Raw genomic sequence first — 7,981 nt, 5'->3', positions numbered from 1 at the left:
TTGACTTGACGTTCTTCTATTAATTCAGACACCTCTACTGAAGAAATCATCATTCACAAGATGATAGCAATTCAAGTTTGGGTCTTGAAAAAAAGTGAAAAAGTTATGATGGAATTGGATGCAGATGGACAAGGTCGAGATAACGGCTCGAACCTGTTTGTGAGATTTCTTGGTCAAGTAGCTCGTCGAATTATATATTTTGTCCCATATCAATCAAAAGATGGGATAAGATGCCAGAAGATAACACAAAAAGACAGTAGAAACTTATTGAAGTAAGTTTATTTCACTTTGATGTGCATTTTTATTGATTTGTTGTCATCCTAATTTAGCTCCTAGCTTGCCTCTATTTAGGTTTGCGTTTTCTGTTTGTTATTGTTATTTCTTGTTAAAAAAGAAATGGTGTAAGAGTTGAAATCTTGGTGTAGATAGATTCATTTGGAAGTACTTTAAGTAAGCTATAACAAGATGCCATTGCTCTATGATTTATGAATTGATTAGGTATTAAACAGGTACTGCTGCAGGTTATATGCTATTACTATTAATATTGTCAAGTTAGCTGCATTTCATTCTTAGGAGTTAGGATACATTTCCTGGATTTCTTTTCCAGTTCCGTTTGCTAATTTCATGAATGTTTTGAAATTAATATTTGGAGAGTGAAATACTTGAGAGGAAAATTTTGTTTAGCTATATAGTTGTCTCAATTTGATGAAAATTGATAAAATTACAATAAGAAAACCTTTAGCCCTACCTTAGTAGAATTCAAAAGGGGTTATGTATTTGAGGTTGTGAGTTTTCTTACAACTAGGCTTGTATATTGGATTCCTTCCTTTTTTGTTGATACATGTTTATGATCATATTACAGCAAGAATGTTCATTATGAAAACTTATAAGTAGGCCTTTGTTATGCATCATCCATTTTCTCAATCTTTTTTCTTTTCAAATATCTGCCGTTGGAGCTAGATAGCTATCTGACACAACAATGTGTTACAGTACACTGTTATGAATGTTTCAAAAGTGGATAAACTACATTAAGCACGGTTAGGATTAGCTTTAAAAAGTTTTTTTTTTAATATTATCTTTCTAAGATATAATCTGCAGTATGATTATCAAATCGCATATTTTTTAATAATTGATCTCCTTTATGAAATATTTCAAGGAAAATTTTGAATTTGATTATGCTGCTGGCGTCAAATGGACTCTGAGGACCTTAGGTGATAGATGGAAGACACATAAGTATAATTTACGAGGAGAATACTTCTTTCCTAATAAAAAAAGGCAGAAATTCTGGTTGCGAATCCCTCAGACATACCGCCTGTTGAATGGACTACTTTTGTGGATCATTAGATGGATCCTAAAACAAAGATAAATAATTAATCTATGCTTTTTAATTTTTTTATCGAATATTTATTATGGATATCTAGTAACATTTATTTGCTAGTTTTTTGTTCTTGAAAATCATAGAAACAATGTTTGCAAATCGCCAAAAATCGTGAGAAGCTTATAGTTTTACATGTCAGTGGAAGTAAAAGCAATGCTAGAAGAGCAACTCAGATGGTATTATTTTTTTTTATTATTGAGCCTAGTGTTGTTATACTATTACTATAAAATTAGCGATTTTAATTAAATTTGTGATTGCCTTTAATATTCTATTGTATTAGGAGAAAAAATTAGGAAGGCCTGTATGTCGAAGTGAGGTTATTGTATCAACTTTGCTAAAGAAATATGGGAGTTATGTAAGCGGGGAAGGACAACGATTAGTTGTGAGTGTCTCAATTTTTTTTATATGGCTGTACATTTTTTTAGAAAAAATCTAGGGGCCAATAATTTTATTAAATTTTGGCCAGCATGTAACCAGCAAAAGAGAAGTGAGTAATCCTACACCATTGGATGAAATCTCACACCATTAAAAATATTATTGATGGCTACTTGATGGCTACAAATCACAAAAATTGCTGGCTCCCTAGCACTCCTCATTTTTTTATATGCCTTGATTATGTCAATATTCTACTCCAATGCGATGTGCATTTGTTTGTAGAAAAAAAATAGCAAAAAATTTACCTGAAGATCAAGAGCGTGTTGCCACTGAAGGTATTCATTCAAAAGTCTTGGCTCATCCGGATGATGCAATTGGAAAAGTTTTCGGTCCTGAGAATGGTAAGCTAGTACATGGCTTTAGTAATGCTGCATGTCCCAGTAGTTTTGGTAAATCAAAGCGCATATTTGGAGGGGCAATATACGGAAGTTCTAGCAGTACATTGCAACAACATGTTGCAGATTTAGAGAGGCAACTTCAAGAAGTTAAAGATCAAGTGGCAACTCTCCATAGATTTCTATAACAGAAATACGGTGATGAAGTACCTACCTTCTCTGATTCTGTGCCACACATTCAGTCGGATTGATGCACCTCATGTCATGTTTATTTTAATTTTAATTTATATCTAGTTTATACTATTATTAGAGATACTTTTATTTTTTGTCGTACAGAATTATAGAACTTAGTTTTTGTTATTTCTTTACTATATATATGAACAATGCATATGCTTTAATTTACTGTTATTATTTAGTTCGTTATTTTTTTTGTTTTAATATATAGTTATTATCGTTGCTTTGATTGTTTTTATTGTTATAAAATATTTTTAATATGTTAGTATATATATATATATATGTAATATCAATTTAAAAAAATATTCAATTGGTAATTATGGCTGAAAGTTTTTTTTTAAATTAAAAAAATTTAGCTACGAATTTATGTGTTGGTAAATAGCCTATAAATATTGGCCATGAAAAAATGTGTGAAAAAATTTCAGCCTGTCAAATATTTTTTGTGCATGTTTTTTTTGCCACAGAAAAATCGTAGCTAATAAATAACCCAGAAATATTTAGTCACAGAAAAAATGTGACAAAAAAACCCGGACTGTCAATATTAGCCACAAAAAAATTGTAGTAAAATTACACTTGTTGGTCACACTGTTGTCATTTAGCCACGGTTCAGAGTGTGGTTAATAACGTAAAAACCGTGGCTATTCAAATGTCTCCACGGGTCATAAAACGGTGGCTAACAGGCCAAAAACCGTGACTAACTGAAAAAGTGTCGCCCTTGTTAGCCACGAAAATGTATTCATTGTTAACGCTTAATTGCCACGAATTTTCTTGATTTTAGCCACGATTTTTTTCGTGACTAATCACCGCATTTTTTGTAGTGATATTAGACATTTTTGTCGCTTTTTTAAATTATTTTGAGGACATTTTTGTTAATAATAAAATTTGAGTGCATCAAAAATAATATAGTGTGACTATATTATAGTGACCGTGGTAACTATATAAGTATTGTTAAAATTAAAATTATATTTTTTATATTTGAATAATACTTTTTTAAATATTATTTTTTAAAATACTATAGTCATAATAATTATCATAACACCTTTAAAAAAATTAATTATACGACGTGTACATTAAAATTAGCTATTAAAATTAATTATATATAAAATATATATTAAAATATAAATATATATTAAAAATAAATTAAATTTTATATATATTTATATATAAATATATTAGTGGTTAATTTTACTGTACAAATAATTTTTTAAAAAACAAAAACATCAAAGAACATGCATGGAGCATGCAGGTCAGTTTCGGAAAAGCGAAGCAACAAAGAAAAGAAAAGAAAAGAAAGGTAGAGAAAAGGTTAGGCCTTGCATGTTACATTCTTCCTCACGTAAAGTGGCTTCAACTTTGTGAGGCATACAAGATGCATGCGTGTGGACCATAATAATCCACAAAATTTCTATCACATTTAATTTATTCATCTTATAGAAAATACTCTATATTTAATATGACTCATGTATATAAGGAGCCACTTAATAAATAATAATGATCTACTCATTATTGTACAAAAATTTAGTATAGTCAACTAGTCAAGCGGCCGTTGTAGTGCTATAATTTTAATATTGTGAGTTTTTTTTTTCTTGGGAGGAGGGGGGAGGAGGGAGGGAGTGGCAACACTTGTGGACCATGTTGTTATTTAATTATTTATACATATAAAATGGAAAAAAAAGAAAAGAAGTAATATAACAGTAATAATAATAATAATATTAGTACTTATGAATAAATATTATATGGAAAAGTATAGGGTATCAATATATTATCTGCTAATTTATTGTTAATAATAATTAATTATTATATTTTAAATATATGTATAAAGAGACACATTTAAAAAATATATTTATAAAGATACTTTCATTAGACACAACCATAAAAAGATATTTTTTATATTAGACACATCTACGAAGATACTTTCATTAAATACAGTCATAAACAAAAATTAACAAAAATATTATTAATAACGTAGCGAAATTGATATAATATATAATATATTATAATAATATTTTATTAATTATAATAACAACATTTTTCTATATTTTTACGTACACCTAACATTTCTTTTTAAAATACTCTATATTAATAAAAGAATATATTTTACAATTTTAAATTAATACCAGAATCCAAACTCTTTTAATTAGATTTTAAGATATATACTTATTATTTTAGTTTAAATATACTTATTATTTTAACTAATCGTATCTATTACATGGAAAATTTTTTCTACATACATTAATGTATAAAATGAAGAAATTAATAAAATAATAAATTTAAAAATTAATCATTCTTAAATTAAGATAATAGAGACAGTAGATAGAATCTCGATTTAACTCTTAAAATTTTTTGATATTATAATTTTAAATGAGTTTATCGATTTTACAAAATTTATACTAAATGTGACGATTTTACGATTTAAATCTTGTTAAAATTTTACGGTTTACATTCTTAATTTACTTTTTTTTATTTTACGTAAAATCTCGATTTTTTTTACCTTGCTTGAAATGTGATGAGAATTATAAATTCAATAGTAATTAATATTTTATTTTATTTTTTATTAATTTTATCAATTTATAAATTTAAATTCGGTGTATAAGTAATGTTGGTGAAGGTGAAAGGCCTATGCTAAACTCTCCATTCTACACTTTCCCCATCTATGATGGCTTTTGGGCCGCATTAACCAACATCCCATGTGAATATGACTCCTGTTTTCAAAATCTTATTAGAGAGCATTATAATACATGGTCGACCCCCTTAGCTTTGCTTCCACATACACATGATGCTGTCCATTGTCTATTGCTCACACACATACACTTTTAGCTTTTTCAGAAAAATTGACTATAGGTTATGAATATTTGATTGGTTTCTTATTAGCTTTCTTTTATTTAATTAATATTAATATTTGTTGATGTCAAGTGGGGAAAATGTGGTGGTGAAGTGTTGTTGATTAGGAGAGGTCAAAGGCTTCTTCATCATTCACAATCCACATGGACTATTTATTATTATAGAATTGCAAGCGTTTTAGTGAAGCTTTTTATATCTATTTCCGATAAACAACTCCTCCAATCTTGATGTCTAAAAAGATAAGGTGCTTGATAAATAAAAAACTAATAAAATAGTTCCACTTTTAATTTCATATATATAATAATAATAAGTATTGTGATTTTGATGGTACACCTTTTTAATCACCATTCACCAATAATGATTGATGATATATGGCTTTGATATAAGTGTTTTCTTTATTTTTTTGCTTTAGGGTTTAATAATTACAATTAATATATGAATTGTTTAGACTTTAGATAGAGTAATTAACACTGAATTCACTTAGTAGTTGATTAACAATAATTTAACATACCCTTAAAATTGTATGAATGGTATAATAATTTGAGTCAAGTAAATAAGAAGGGAAGTTCCTTGCTTAGCTCATGCTTTTTTTTTTTTCCAACAAATATTTACTATTAGAATCTTTTATATTATAGGTAGATTTTTGCGACGAATTTTAATGGTTTAGTGATAGATATAATGTTATTAACAAAATTAGTGATGAACATATTTCACAGTAAAAATGACGTTATTAACAATTAGTGATGAATTTTTTTATCCGTCGTTAATTAGTGACAAATCTCATATAAAATGCATCACTAACCTAAGGCAGTGTTTGTTTGATGTCCATGTCCATCAAAGACACAGACACGGTAGTACATATTCAGTGTTTGTTTTGTAAGACATAAATTTAAGAAAGATACAGTTACACATTAGAAATATGTAATTTGTGTCTTCTCAAAATGGTGAGACACGAATCTTTTTAGATGGACACATATTATAATAATTTTTTGGATAATATCACCCTTAATAAATTTATAAAATTCTTAAATCTGCCTCCCTTCTACATCATTCCCTTCCCTCCCAGTTCAGTTCATCCCTCTCAGGTCTTCCTTCTTCCATCTCCTTTTCCACATCAAGATCTTCTATTGTTGTAGCCGTTGCCGACTCTATTACCGTCACTGACACCGTCATGACCTTTTTCCTCTTTTTCTCTTCTTCATCTTTGTCTATACCTTTTTTCGCCTTTTTCTGCCATAATTGCCTCTGCAACAAAAATTGCTGCAGCCTCCTCTGCATATTATCACGCGTTGATGTCCATATCTACATTTGTTTTCGTGTTGCCTTCATTGTCGTCTTCCAAATCTACCTCTATTCCCCATTACCGTCTTCCATGCCATCATCTTCTTCCTCCTTCTCCTCTATTTTCCACCGCATGTACTTTTCTTTTTTTAATGTATATTTAAATTTTTATTATTGTAGAGCTTGACCATAAAAAAAGTTATTATAAATTCAGATTTGGTTTGATCTTTGGAGAGTAGATTAGCATGAGTTGATGTTTTCATTGTTGCATACAGCTAATTTAGCAATTTGTCTTTCTTCTTTTTTCTTGTTGGAAATTGTTATTAATTTATTTAAAATTTGTTTGTAAAAACAAGGAAATTTGATTTATTTAAACTCTTGTCTTGTTTGTTTTTTAAAATGTAAAGTGATATTAGATTAATACACATTATAATTTTGTATTATGTGTTTGATTGAATTATTTGATTAGTCTAATAGTTATAAATTGCAGTAGAAAAGTGGTAGTGATGACAGAAAAAAAAGTGGTGATAGTGGTATTTTTTTTATAAGGATAATATTGACATTTGTAATTTAGTGTCATGTCTTATGTGAAGTTGCTAAACAAAGTAAAAATTTTTTGTCTCATTATGTCTATGTCTTCAATGTCTATGTTCTTGTGTCTATGTTTAAACCCATACATGAACCAAACACAGCCTAACATCACTATTATTTCCAATATTTGGCGCCAATATTTAGTGACAAAATTTTTAAGAAACACTTTATTTGTCACTAAAATTTAAAAAAATGTCATCACCTGCTTATTCTGTCGCTATTTCGGCTATATCTGTCACTAATTAGAGACAAAAAAATTTTGCCACAAAATTTTGTTGCTATGCAAAAATTCTAATAGTGAATTGGCTATTATTTTAAGGTGAAAATTCATGTGCAGTCAACTTTATGTAAAGTTGATAGTTGAGAATCATTAAATAATTTGACTTATTTGACTAAATTGTTATCTATCGGCTCTCAATTGTCAACTTCACATGAAGTTGACTACACTTGAATTTTCACCTTATTTTAAATTATTTTTTATTTTAAATTCTAAAACTTAAATCTTAAACCTTCAATTATAAATTCTAAATCCTAAATTTTCAAAAAAAATGAGAGTTATTATAATTAAAAAAAATAATATTAACTAATTAAGAACTAATTTCTTACAATAGAGACTATAATTATAAAGTTAACCCCCTTTTTATTGGTTCTATTTTTATATAGATTTTCTTTTTATGGCTTAGACAAAGCAAATACTATAGCTTATTAGTAGTGTTTATTCTTCTTTATTTACTTTATACTTTTTATTTCTTCTCTTTCTTTTATATATTTATTTATTGTATAATAGTATTATTGCTATGATTTAACCTCTGGCCCAAGTTGTTAGATATGGTTATAAACTTATAATCTTTTTATGCTAATGACGACATTGTTATATATTAAGCTA

This window comes from Arachis hypogaea, chromosome 4, assembly GCF_003086295.3.
Source record: "Arachis hypogaea cultivar Tifrunner chromosome 4, arahy.Tifrunner.gnm2.J5K5, whole genome shotgun sequence".
NCBI classification, from domain to species: domain Eukaryota; kingdom Viridiplantae; phylum Streptophyta; class Magnoliopsida; order Fabales; family Fabaceae; genus Arachis; species Arachis hypogaea.
This window is presented reverse-complemented; position numbering follows the sequence as displayed.